Source organism: Pelodiscus sinensis, chromosome 1 (assembly GCF_049634645.1).
Source record: "Pelodiscus sinensis isolate JC-2024 chromosome 1, ASM4963464v1, whole genome shotgun sequence".
Classification (NCBI taxonomy): Eukaryota; Metazoa; Chordata; order Testudines; family Trionychidae; genus Pelodiscus; species Pelodiscus sinensis.
The window spans coordinates 286,804,900-286,818,773 of record NC_134711.1 but is presented as its reverse complement, the minus strand read 5'-3'; the positions used below and the strand labels follow the sequence as shown (position 1 = coordinate 286,818,773).

At 51.5% G+C, this 13,874-nt stretch overlaps 1 long non-coding RNA gene across 1 annotated transcript; it reads left to right on the top strand.

Annotated features, from left to right (window-relative positions):
• Nucleotides 1–7,734: 7,734 nt before the first annotated feature.
• LOC142827121 (uncharacterized) lies at nucleotides 7,735–13,322 on the top strand. Its single transcript, XR_012901555.1, has 2 exons — nucleotides 7,735–8,070; nucleotides 13,140–13,322. It is a non-coding gene; the product is annotated as an uncharacterized LOC142827121 (long non-coding RNA).
• The last annotated feature ends 552 nt before the right edge of the window (nucleotides 13,323–13,874 follow it).

Here is a 13,874-nt window from a genome sequence, read left to right as displayed (position 1 = left end):
TTACTCTCCCAGTCCTAACTGCTTTTTTCATGAACAGCGTCCTACCACTCCTGGTTCCAGTGACAACTGCTGGGGAGGAACACAAGAGGGTCACGGGTCACATGACCACCCCCTACGACTTCTCCCCACACCAACACTAGCCCAGGGGAGGGCCCTGCCTTTTCCTACCCCATTCCCACCCGCTCAAGCCCCTTCCCACCCTATCCCCATTCCTTCCCCCAAGCCTCTGCTCTGTCCCTTCCCCATCCCTGCCCCCTGTCTCCCTCCCCCAAGTGGCCTGGGGGACTAGCTGGAAGGAGGCCTGGCACAGGTCACAGGAGTCAGGGCCCTCTGCACTCACTGGCACCGAGAAACAGAGTGATCCAGCCCAAGCCCGCTCCACTTCCCCCGCTCCCAGCCGCGTTACTCCATTTCCCGCTGCCAGTCAGTGATGTGGCTGGGAGCCAGGGCAGCTTGTTTGATCTGCTGCCCGGATGGCCCCAACCTCTGCAGCCTGTGCCAGGCCTTCCCCCAACTAGTCCCCTGGACCTCATAGAGCCACCCTGTGAACTTACTGGCAGCAGGAAACCTACTGATACAGCTGGGAGCCAGGGGAGCCCAGCAGGTTGCTCCTCTTCCTGCAGTTGCTTGTGAGTGCAGAAGGAGATGTGACCCCTGCTGTTAATACCAGGCCCCTGCTAATTGCCTTGGCCCCGGGGTGTTGAATGAACTGGGGTCTGTCTGCTAGCTGCTCCTCCCCTCAAGACATGCACTACTCTGCGCCGTTCCCCCATTTGTCAGGAAGTACTAACGCCAAACCCACCTCTTTCTTCCAAGGGAATGGCTGCTGTGTTTTCCAGCACCCCCTGTCTGTTGTCAGCTTCCTGGCTTTATAGCCGCACCTTGTTCCTGCCCAGCTGAGCCTGCTAGCAGTCAATTCCCTGCTCCCTGGGTCCTCCTCCACATGCAGCCTATGGGGTTAATAGGCCTAACTGGCCACCATTATCCTCTTCTCCTTCAGCACAATGGGAGGCAGGATTCGAACAGCTCTGAAAAAAAGCTGTCATGAGGCTTGTGCTTAACCTCCCCCCCACCCCAACTCTTGGCATTGAAAGCCTGACTATAAACTTGGGTCCCATCTCTCATGTTTAGGGAAGATTATAGAGCATGTTATGGCTAGGGTTGCCAGGTGTCCGGTATTCTACCGGACAGTCTGGTATTTGCGCTCTCTGTCCAGTAAAAAAAATCAGAAAATACACGTGCAATGTCCGGTATTTTCTGATTTTTCCGGCTGCGCACCAGAGAAAAGCCTGGCGTGGGCGGGGGGAGTGGCTGGAAGGTGGGGCCATGATCAGCGCTAGGAGCCTGTGATTGCACAGAAGCTTGGTGGGAGCAGGGGGAGTGGCTGGGACTCCCACCCATTCCCCCTGCCCCTGCCAGGCTTTGGTGCAATCACAGGCTCCCAGCGCCGAACGTGGCCCTGCCTCCCAGCCTGAGAGTCCCAGCTGGGAGGCGGGGCCACAATCGCCGCTCTGGGCACATGAGAAGCCTCGGCGAGTCAGAAAATAGCATGCACATTCACTTCTAAGCCTCTTTACATAGAGATGGTGTAGGATGAAGACTGTTTATAATAACACAGTTTATAATAAAGGTAAGTATTAAACATAGCATGTGTGTTAGCGGCAGTGGTTTTTTTTTTCTCGACTACAGGCAGTCCCCGGGTTACGTACAAGATAGGGACTGTAGGTTTGTTCTTAAGTTGAATTTGTATGTAAGTCGGAACTGGCGTCCAGATTCAGCCGCTGTTGAAACTGACCGCCAGTTCTGACTTACATACAGAATCAACTTAAGAACCCCAAGCGTCCCCAAGTCAGCTGCTGCTGAAACTGATCAGCAGCTGATTCCAGGAAGCCCGGGGCAGAGCAACTCTGCCTGGGGCTTCCTGTAGTCAGCCGCTGGTCAGTTTCAGCAGCGGCTAAATCAGGACGCCTGGGGCAGAGCAGCTGGGGTGCTGCTGGGTTGCTCCAGTAGCACCGCTCCTCGGCGCTACTGGACCAACCCAGCAGCACCCCATCTGCTCTGCCCCAGGCGTCCTGATTCAGCCGCTGCTGAAACTGACCAGCAACGGCTGAATCAGGACGAGAACAGCTGGGGTGCTGCTGGGTTGGACCAGTAGCGCCCAGAGCGGCGCTGCGGGACCAACTGGCAGCACCCCAGCTGCTCTGCCACAGGCGTCCGGAGAAAAGCCAAGTCTGCTGGGGGGGGGGGGGTACTAGCTGCGCCCCCCCCCCCCCCACCCCAGCAGACCAGGAAGACACGGGCGGCGGACCGAGACGCACCGCGGTCCTGCCGCCTGGGTCCTCCGCGGCTTTGCTCCCCGTCTCCCTGGTCTCCTGGGGTGGGGTGGAGACCAGCAGACCAGGGAGACGGGGAGCAAAGCCTCTGAGGACGCCGGCAGCGGGACAGCCGCGGGGCATCTGGGCTGTCTCGCTACCGGCTTCCCCCGCGGCTTTGCAAAGCCTCGGGGAAGCCGGCAGTGGAGCAGCCAAGGCGCGCCTGGGGTGCCCCGCTGCCCGAGCCCCCCCCCCCCTCGGCTTTGCAAAGCCTCGGGGAAGCCAGCAGCGGAGCAGCCCAGGCGCGCCTGGGCTGCCTCGCTGCCCGAGCCCCCCTGCGGCTTTGCAAAGCCGCGAGGGGGGGGGAGTGGGGCGGGGTGGGGGCTCGGGCAGCGGGGCAGCCCAGGCACCCCTGGGCTGCCCGAGCCCCTCCGCGGCTTTGCTCTGTGTCTTCCTGGTCTGCAGACCAGGGAGACGCAGAGAAAGCCCCAGAGTACACGGGCGGCAGGACCGCGAAGTCCAGCAGTCCGTGTACTCTGGGGCAGCCCCGTTCATAACTGCGGATCCGACATAAGTCGGATCCGCGTAAGTTGGGGACTGCCTGTATTTTTAGCCTGCGTGTTCGGTATTTTTTGGGAGACCATCTAGCAACCCTAGTTATGGCTAGGGTTGCCAAATGGTTTCAACAAAAATACCGGACATGCTTGACATTACATCACAGCCTACATGACATCTTAGTTAGAAAATACCAGACATTTACATTTTCTCAGTTATATTTTCTCAATTTGTTTCTCAAACAGAAAGCTCAAATACTGGACTGTCTGGTTCAAAACCAGATTCCTGGCAACCCTAATTGTGGCAAGGCAACTTTTGCTATTTCTTGACTTCCTGGACTCTGGGCAATCTAGTTACAAGCTCTGGCATATGTTAGAAACTGTACTGACTGATTCTCGTCTCCTAGCAATGGATTAGATGAAGCAGCCATGCTGAATTTGCAAACCTGGGACCTCTAGAGCCGTGGTCCCCAACCCGGTGCCCGTGGGCACCATGGCGCCCGCCGGGCCCTTTCCGTGCACCCGCGCAGCAATCTGGGCTGGCCCCGCCCCCGGGCGTGCGGCAGGTGGCAGCCTCGGGCGCATGGCCGGCCCCGGCCCCGGGTGCACCACGCGTGCCCTTGCCGGCCCTGGCCCTGCCCCCAGGTGCGCCACGCATGCCCTGGCCCCGGCCCCGGCCCCGGGTGCCCTTGCCGGCCCCAGCCCTGCGGGCGCCGCGCATGCCCGCACCGGCCCCGGCCGCGCGGAACCTGGGCAGCCCCTGCCGGGGATTGCAGCACATGCTGCTGCCAGCCTCGGGCGTGCGGCGCATGCTTGGCCCCGCCCCAGTCACGTGGCCGGTGAGCGGCCCCGCCCCCTTACGCACAGCGCGTGAGCGGCCCCGCCCCCAAGCGCCCGGAAGCCCCAAAAGGTTGGGGACCACTGCTCTAGAGCTTAGTATAGGAGCTTCTACCACTTGAGCTATAAAACCAGCTGACTCCCAGTTTAGGCTGTAGAGCTCACTGGTTCTTATCTCTCACTGTAAATGGTCTAAGTGCCACTACGTGGGACAGTGAACCACACCCACTAAGTGAGCCACAGGTGCCTACTTTGTCATTTCCCTAAGGGCAATAAACCTCTTAGCCTCAGGCCCCACTCCCCATTCCACTTCCATCAAAGTCCCACCCTACCCTGCCTCTTCCTGCTCCCACCCCAACCCCCTCATTCTGCCCCCTCCCTCAACCACACTCTGCCCTCACTCCTCCCCTCCCCACACCCCCTCCTCCCAGCATCAGCCCACCGCTAAAAAGCTTATCAACAGCGGATGGGAGGCACTGGAGGGGAGGGATAGGAGCTGACTGAGGGCTACCAGTGGGTGCTGATAACCCACTGTTTTGTTCCATGGGTGCTCCAGCCCTAGAGTATGCATGGAATCAGTGCTTATGAGAGCAAGGATGTTTTCCTTTTCATGCTCACTGGCAGCAACACCACTGAGAGCCCAGGAGAGAGTCTCCCAACTACATCCACACTGCAGCGCTATTTTGGGATTCCTCAGGTAACCCGAAATAGCTATTCTCTGTCATTTGAGCGCGTCCGTTATTTCAAAATATAACAGGCTCGCTGTTCTGACATCCCTGTAAATCTCATTCCACGAGGCATAAGGGACATTTTGGAATAAGTGGTTTACAGGCAGTCCCCAGGTTACGTACAAGATAGGGACTGTAGGTTTGTTCTTAAGTTGAATCTGTATGTAAGTCGGAACTGGCGTCCAGATTCAGCTGCTGCTGAAACTGATCAGTTTCAACAGCAGCTGAATCTGGACGCCAGTTCCGACTTACATACAGATTCAACTTAAGAACCCCAGGCATCCCCAAGTCAGCTGCTGCTGAAACTGATCAGCGGCTGATTCCAGGAAGCCCAGGGCAGAGCAACTCTGCCTCGGGCTTCCTGTAGTCAGCCACTGGTCAGTTTCAGCAGCGGCTGACTTGGGGACGCCTGGGGCAGAGCAGCTTGGGTGCTGCTGGGTTGCTCCAGTAGCGCCACTCCTCGGCGCTACTGGACCAACCCAGCAGCACCCAAGCTGCTCTGTCCCAGGCGTCCTGATTCAGACGCTGCTGAAACTGACCAGCAGTGGCTGAATCAGGACGCCTGCGGCAGAGCAGCTGGGGTGCTGCCGGGTTGGTCCAGTAGCGCCCAGAGCGGCGCTACGGGACCAACCGGCAGTGCCCCAGCTGCTGTACCACAGGCGTCTGGAGCAAAGCCGCGGAGCACGGGGGCAGCGGGACAGCCCAGACGCGCTGTGGCTGTCCTGCTGCCCTCGGGCTCCGCGTCTTTGCTCTGCTTTGCTCCCCGTCTCCCTGGTCTGCAGACCAGGGGGATGGGGAGCAAAGCAGCGGAACACGCGAGCAGCAGACATCCCAGATGCATCTGGGCTGTCCGCTGCCCGCGTCCTCCGCCGCTTTGCTTCCTCTCCCTGGTCTGCTGGAGACCAGGGAGACGGGCCCCGTTCGTAACTGCGGATCCGACATAAGTCGGATCCGCGTAACTCGGGGACTGCCTGTATTTAAAAAGAAGTGCTGTGTAGACAGCGCCAAATTTCAAAATAAGCTATTTTGAAATGACACCAAAATAAGATATGCAGTTTGTGTAGCTCAAATGGCATATCTTATTTCGACCTATGGTGCAGTGTAGTTGCACCCACTGAGAATATTGTAGAAAGGCAACTCTGGCTGTTGCACCACTTACCACTGTTCGGGCATCTCCTCTTGGTAACAAGGGGGATTAAATCTTGAGGCAAACTCCCCCCTTCACATGGTTGTCACATTAGTTGCCCGGTACTGCAGCATCTCCTGGTACTGCAGCATCTCCTGGGAGCAGCAGCCCTTCCCTCTGGACTGCAGTATGCCCCGTGGAGATGGAATCTAAAAAGAAGTTAGCTGACAAACTCTAACCAGTCTCTACGGAGCAGGTACAACCTTAGCTCTTCAGAGGCTCTTTATTTTGGCCAAATGCCGGTAGATTTTCACAAGGACAGCAAAAGGAGAGATTCCCTCCTCACCAAATCTGAAGTTTCTGCTCCAATGGATGGAGGTGCGAGAGCTTCTCAAAGAAAGGGGTATAAGAATTCTTTAACATGGGCAAAACAATACTGACTCTGTTCTCTGAGAAAATCTTTGGGAGAGAAAAAAATTTAGTCTGAGGCATTGAACATTTCAGACCAAACAGTTATTTGGCAAAGTTATATAGGCAACTGAAAACAGAGTCTTCAAATAGAAAGTGTTAGGCAACCTTAATTGCAGGCATGACTGTTAGTTCGTATAATTCATGAACTCATACAAACCCTATGCACCAGAGTATATCCTCCCATCTATTTTATGCAGAACTCTCCACTGAGTTCACTGACAAGTTCTGGAACAATGCCCAGAACACAGCCCATCATTTGCAACTTATGCCATTTCCAAAATGAAGTATCATTGCCTTGGTCTTGTTGCCTGGCTCCTCTTTTGCAAACCCAGACTGGTACTTAACTTGTGTACCTGCCACCCTTGTACAGTCAAGTCCCCAGGCTTTAGGAAAGCAATTAAATGACAACACTTGATTAGGAGACAGTGTAATTGCCAAACAACTCAGTGTACGTTCACAGCTCTGTCAGAAGCTTACATTCACATAATAAGCTCTGCTCGTGTATACAGCATAATAATGAATACAGGCATTGTATGAAGCTTGCAAAGCTTTTTGCATTTGTCTTGATTTCATTACCCTTGGGAGCATAGTACTGAGACATTTTATAATAATATGAACTTTAAAAAATCACACACAAAAAATTACATTCACTGTGTGCCTATGTGTGCCTACTTTTGTCTCTCTTGTTTTCCTCTTTCCTGCTGATTTTGAAGAAGCAATTAAAATCCCAGTGATTTTTGTAAAAGACAGGAAAGAGATAAACAACATCTGACCCATGTGATCTTATGAATAAATAGCTATCTAGATTTCATTTTATAGCAATGCGTTTTTTTGATGGTTGCTAGGGAGACGATGCCATCTGCATCACATTGCCTGACACAAAGTTTTGGTGGCCTTGACTTTTTTCCATTCCCTGAGACACCCCGTGGAATCTTCAGGCATTCAGTGTCTGCACACTCTCTCAGCTCCTTTCATATCCAAATGACAAGTTCTGCTCGTTCAAACCCTAGTATCATTCATGTTACTAAGGGGATAGGTGAGTCACATTATTCCTGTTACATTTTAGTGCTGTCTAGGCAATAGGATGTTTCATAGTTATCGGTTCTGGCAACTTAACCAGAATAGCACCTGATCACATGCATTTTGTTTGAAATGTATAGGTGCTCAACAGAATTCCCAGTGAATTCAGTGAGAGCACAGTTTGTAGCTTCAGGCCTTTTCATTTTAAGTAAAATCTTGAGCAAGAAGTGCCATGTTGTATGCAGGTTTACAACCTCTTTGAAAGTTTTTTCATGTCTGTGTCTGCACGTATTGGGAACAGATTTGTACTTACATGAAGATTACAGGCAATGCAATGTTTTATAGACAGTACACTCTCATGCAGTGTTAGGTTAGACATTAGGGAAAACTTCTTAACTGTCAGGGTAGTTAAGCACTGGTCTAAATTGCCTAGGGGGGTTGTGGAATCTCCATCAGTGGATGTATTTAAGAGCAGGTTAGACAGACATCTACCAGAGATGATCTAGACAGTACTTGGTCCTGCCATGAGGGCAGGGGACTGGAGTCAAAGACTTCTTGAGGTCCCTTCCAGTTCTAGAATTATATGATTCTGTGTATCTGATTGGCCTGAGAGAGGTGCAAAACTTTTAGATAACCAAGTGTTTGGATAAACGTAAGTGATTGTGACCGGGCAGCCCCGCCCCGCACTCAAGCCCAGAGAAACCACCTGGTGCCGGGGGTGGAGAGGGCCCCACCCACACAGCCCTACAGGGCATGCTCCAAGGGGAGCATAGGTATAAAAGGCTACTGGCCTGCTCAGAAGAGGGAGACTGTGGCCAGAGGTGGAGGGAGCACCCAACTGCCGAGGAGGGAGTCGACGGGATGGCTGAACGCACCGCTGCCAGGCCCAAGCCGGGCCCGACCCCGACCCCAACGAAGGAGCCGCTGGCCGACACCCCGGGACCCAGGCACCGAGCCGGACACTGCCGACCCCGATGCTGACTGGGGAAATGCCGCTACAGCCACCCGCCCAATGCCGACAGGTGGGACCGCTACGGGCCGGGGACAGGGGGTAGGAAGTGACCCAGGGCAGGGAGCTGGAAAAGCCCCTGAGGGCTCGGTGTGTTGTGGGGAGGAGCCCCCGCCGAGCCAGTGGTGGGAGCCACCCGCTGCTCATAGGTCCCTGGGCCGGGGCCGGTGGAGAGGGAGGGCCTGGGCCCCTCTACCCCTCCTGCCCTGAACCCCGGGGGGTGGGGAGCTCGGCCCGAGGACTAGGCTGCAGAGCCAGCATCTGGAGGACTAGGCCAGGAGGCCGAATTTCCCCTAAGAGAGGGGCATTGTACTTTGGGGGCTAGGCCCAGGTGGGCCGAACTATGCCCCGGATGGGGGTGGCAAACCCAAACCAGGGGGGAGCCCCCCGACAGTGATTAACAGGGTTAGAGGGACAGGGGGACACACATTCTGGATGCAGATAACTAGGATTTTGAAGAAATAAAATTTGGATACTGGAATCATACTGGATCAGGGCTGTGCAATAATTTTTGCCGGGGAGCTACTTAATGAATTTTGGTACTTGGTCACAGGCTGGACCTGAAGGGGCGGGGTTTGGGGCCGGGAAGGTGGGGCTGGGGACTAGCCTCCTCTCAGAATTGTCTGGGGCCAGAGGCTTTGAATTAAAAACATAGCAAAGGGCTTACAATTCCTGGCCCCACCGCTACCACATTGCCTGGCAGCTGCCCAGGATTGCTGTGACTATTTAGAGGGCTTGCAGCTCCAGCCAGGGTAGCGCCATGACCAGGAACCCTTTAAATAGCCACAGCAATCCTGGGCAGCTCCCAGTCATTTTGAAAGCAGCAGGTTCGCGAGCCACAAGCCCTTTAAATTGCTGCTATTTAAAGGGATCACGGCTCGTGGCCTTGCCACTTCTGTGTTGCCTGGCAGCCGCTCAGAGTTGCTGCGCCTATTTAAAGGGCACATGGCTCCGGCCTATACCGGGATAGCACCATGACTGAGAGCTGGGAGTCATTTAAATAAGATCCTGATGCCTGAGCCACCACCTGGAAATTTGATGGCACCGGTAGTAGGATATAAATAAAAAGCGGCTAGACACAGTCCGCAGGCTGGATCAAAGTGTTAGGTGGGCTGGATCCAGCCACAAGGCCGCATCGTGCCCAGCCCTGTACTGGACAGTTACATGCTCTCCTCTGAAAAACATTTTAAGGAAACAGAACTTCCTAGAAGCAAGGAGAGGTAGAAGAGCAGAAACATCACAACGACTTTGTTATTACAGTCTAGTCACCTGGGAGGCATTCAAATATTACCCTCATTTCAGTACAACACCCTAAAGCAGATAATCCATATAAAATCACACTCTTGCCATTCATTTCAGTCAAATTATTTGCATCCTGTACATGTGCTTTGAATGTCTGAGCCTCATCTGGCTCACAGAAGATACAAATTACCTTAGAAACGAGAATGAATCCTTGGCTGCAGGACCATTTCCTCCAGACTGAAATCATTTTGTAAAAATCAGGAAACAGGTTGTTAGACAAAGCTGCTGTTCCCTACTGTACTCTTTTTCTCCTGAAAAACTATACAAAATGGCTGTGCTAATTGGCAGTGGTGCTACCTTGCAATGCCTTTACCGTCCCCCGAGAAAGAAAGCATGCTACTGACCAAGGATGAGTGCCGCATTCCTGCACCAGATATGCCCCCAGTGCAGGGAAAGGTATTGAGAGGAACCAGGAACAGGTAGTATAGAATAGGCTATGCTATTTCAGTATCACCCAAGCACTGGCGGCAAATAGCATCCACAGCTGCCTCCAGCCGACATGCCATCTATGTGCGCAAAGCATGCACTGCAGGCCTGATTGGTTGTGTATTCCTCAACCGGTGGCCCACTGCACAATTCCATCTGCCCTCCAGAACAAAATGGCATCCTTCACACAGCATGACCTCACGTTCACCACACGAATGGGTCACACTGCATGGGAGACATCCTTTTGGACCCCCTACGGCAAGTGAGTTGTTGCATGCCTCACTAAAACTGCCATCACACGCCTCTGGCTCCCTCGTAAGGAGCAGTGCAAAGCAACTACAGCCCAGGAGAAATGAGGTGGGGAAAAGATCAGGCCTTTTAACTAGCAGAATGGTGTGAACGGCTTTAGTGTAAACAAGAACCAGACCCTCAGTTAGTCAAATCAGTTAGGTGAAATTCAGAATAAGACAGAAACGACAGGCCATATGTTCCCCTCTCTTTTTCAGGGGGATATAGAATAGCTGGACTTGCTCTGATGTTAATGATGCCAACAACTGAGCTTGCTCCTACAGGGACACACAACAGTGAAATGGGGCTGTGCATTCAACTCCCATTATACCTGAGCAGAACAACGAGAAGTCCAGTGGCATCTTATAGACTAATGCATCTGACGAAGTGGGTCTTTGCCCAATAAATCTGTTAGTCTATAAAGTGCCACAGGGTTTCTCGTTGTTCTGGTAGATTCAGTCTAACATGGCTCTCCCTCTGCTACTGGATACCTGAGCAGGTCCTTCTAACATATGGAGTGGCTATGCAGAGTTGCCAGCGATTCCTTCACTGTATTTACATGGTAAAGCCATTCTGCAGCAGGAGGAGGCTACAGTGAGACAGAAGGGGAAAGTGACAGGGAACTGCTGTTTGATGTTCCAGGAGCAAACTGTTGTGACTGATGTCAGAATCAGCAGTGCAAAACAGTGCTGCTGGCAACAACTCACACCCCACCTGTGCTGCCATCAACAGGGTTATGTGAGCACCTTGCCCAGGGAGTACAAGTGACAGCTGTGCTGCCAGAGCAGAGAGAGGAAGTGGGAGGCATATATACAGACACAGAGCAAGCTGACAGGTTTGGTCTAGAAATCAGGCCATGAATGTTTGGTGCGTGATTGTGCACAGCCCTGCTCCCTGCTACATTTATGGTCCTCCTGGGGAATGTATAGCAGAGTTTAAAGACAAGGTTCAGATTTCTCTCTGGGATACATGAGTTTGACATAGGGAGATGGAGGTGGCTAGTTTGACCACCCACTTCACTTCCTCTCTGTGCAGGATTGCTCCCTGCAGCACAGTCCCCCTTGTTCTTTATGAGGTGTTCTTTGCTACAAGCCAGAGATTTTAAAGGGACTATTTGACTCTAAAACCACAGGGGAAAAAGCATGCCCCTAACAAGAGGATCTCTGCATGACAGGCGGTCTCAGCCCCATGCTTTTCATGTGACCATTTAAAAGCAGTGCTGAATGTGCCATCAGGATGGCTTTACCAACACCACCGGCAGCCAGCTGTTTGCTCTTTGGTCACCCTTGTCCTACGACAGTGGAATCCATCGCACTTGACTCTGATACTGTGAAATTGAACATCCATGTTGTTTTTGGAACTTAGATGCTTTTAAACAAATTGTCAAAAGTTTATGCTAATTCTATGTCTACAATTGAACTTCAGAGGGGGGCGCAACTGTTACCTTGTCACCTAATAGGGTAGATCAGTGTTCTTTAGTAGACATCTCAAAGCAAAGGAAAGGGTTCCGCAGGCAAATGATTATGGAAAACTGTCTCTGAACTCCAAGTGATGGCCAGCTCCTGAGAGGTATCTGCAGTAGCTGCACCTCTCCTCGACACTCCACCTCTCAGGAGCAGGCTAAATGAGCATGTTAAAATCCAGGCTCACGTTCTGAGCTGGTGCAATTCCATGTGATCTAGAGTGCTGGGAGCGCCAGAGTTATGCTGATTGACGCCAGCTGGGAGTCTGGATCATAACTGCTTTCTCAAAGTCCACTTATTAGAGTTGTACTTGGAATATTTATAAATTTGGTTGCTCATTTCTAAAAAAATTACAGCAGCAGCTGCTCTTGGTAGCATGATTGCATTCTCTGCTGCTATCTAGCTGAGAAACTTTAAAATTCAATGGTAAAAGACTGGTGGGGGAAAGTAAAAAAGTCTTCACTACTGTTACACTGATTAAACCACTGCATTTTCCGGGACTGAAACAATATATTCTGGATTTAAAACCAGACTCAAAGAGTGGAGAATCAGGCTCTCTAATGTATAGCAAAGGATGAGATCTCTTTTTTGGAGACAGGGCTTTAGCAATTCACTTGGAGAGTTGTATGACACTGTGCCCCCATATTTTGTATGGAAATGTGTTTTAAATATAAGTATGCATAACTCAAGTATGCTTTATGCATGAGGCAAGTGACCTATTATTCAAGAGCTTGTAAGTCCCTAAATATGTATATTCTGTTTGCATGTATCTTTCTTGTATGTGAAGTTAAAAATATAAAGTGTAAACCTGTTTGTTAATCTAGGTTTTCTAATGAAAGCCACTGGTGGTACTTATGGGACTTAATGGCCCAGTGCTGAAGACAAGGATCTGAATAGTCTTGTTTTTCCTCTAAGCCTAAACTGTGGTTGGCCCTACAGTGACATGTGACCAAACCACCTCATACTGGAATCCATCTTGAATTTGATATTTTTCCTTCTGGGATGGGAAAAAATGGAACAAAGACTTCCTGCCCTGGGGAAATTCTATTTTAAAAGGAGCTAAAACCATAGAAAAAGCATGTCCCTAACAAGAGGATCTCTCCAGTACAGGCGCTCTCAGCCCCATGAGTCTCATGTGACCATTTAAAAGCAGTGCTGAATACCCTACCAGAATGGTTTTACCAATACCACAGGCAGCCAGCAGCCTGCCCTTTCATCACTCTTGTCCTCAGGGGCGGCCCATGCGTATAGGGCGACTAGGCCGTTGCCTAGGGTGCCACGTTAAACAGTGCACCCAATGATGATGTCACGCCATTGAGGGCTGTGGAAGCGGGGGCGCCGATCGCGCAATCTGCCTGGGGTTCGGTGGCGCCGATTGCACATTCCACCTGGGGTGCCAGCTGCCGACAGCCAGCTCAGGCCTCCCCTGCTTGTTCTATAACAGCAGAATCCATCTCACTTGGGTCTGATGCTGTGAGATTGAACATCAATTTCGTTTACGTAACTTTTAAATTGTCAAAAGTGTATGCTAATTTTGCATACATGACTGAACTCTGGGAAGGGATGGGAAATAAACAATGATTGTCTTCGGTTGGCTTCACAGACGGCGCCCCATCACAAGAGGACACAAGAAGAGACCTGGAAACAAAGGCCTCTAATGAGAAGGAGAAGCAGTTGGGCAGAGGTCAGAAAAGAGATAAGCTCTGGCCTGAAGAACTTCACCTTGAAATAAAAATAAGGAGAGAAATTATAATTTGTAACAATTTCTCTTACTTTACTAGGCGCAGCTGGTGTGTTTTGTTTATTTTATCTTAGTAATTTACTTTGATCTGTCTGTCACCACTTGCATCCACTTAAATCCCACTTTTTACACTTAATGAAATCACTTTTGTTTATCATCAAACCTAGGGTAAATTATTGTTGCATTTGTGTGCATGGAACAACATCTGTGCATCTCTCTCATTAGTCAAGAGGGCAAACTTATAAGCTTTCTTTATGTAAAACTTTTATACAGAGCAAGATGGATTCATGTGGGTTTGTTAGCCCATTGGGGCTATGCTCTTGGGTGCTGTCAAGTCCCTGTAACTGAGCCCTCCCAAAGCTGAGCTGTCACCAGTGTCTGTTATACTCTGCCAAGGGGCTGTGACCCAATCTCTGTGCCAACATCAGAGCATCTATCTCAGCAGGACAGGGCAGTAGGGAACCCCAGAAGGCAGCTAGGTGATCTCAGTAATATGATCAGCCCATCAGGTGACAGTCTCAAGAGGATCTCTGTGATCCAAACCATCACACGTTGGTTACAACTCACAAGAGAATATCAGAAAAATAACTCAACTAT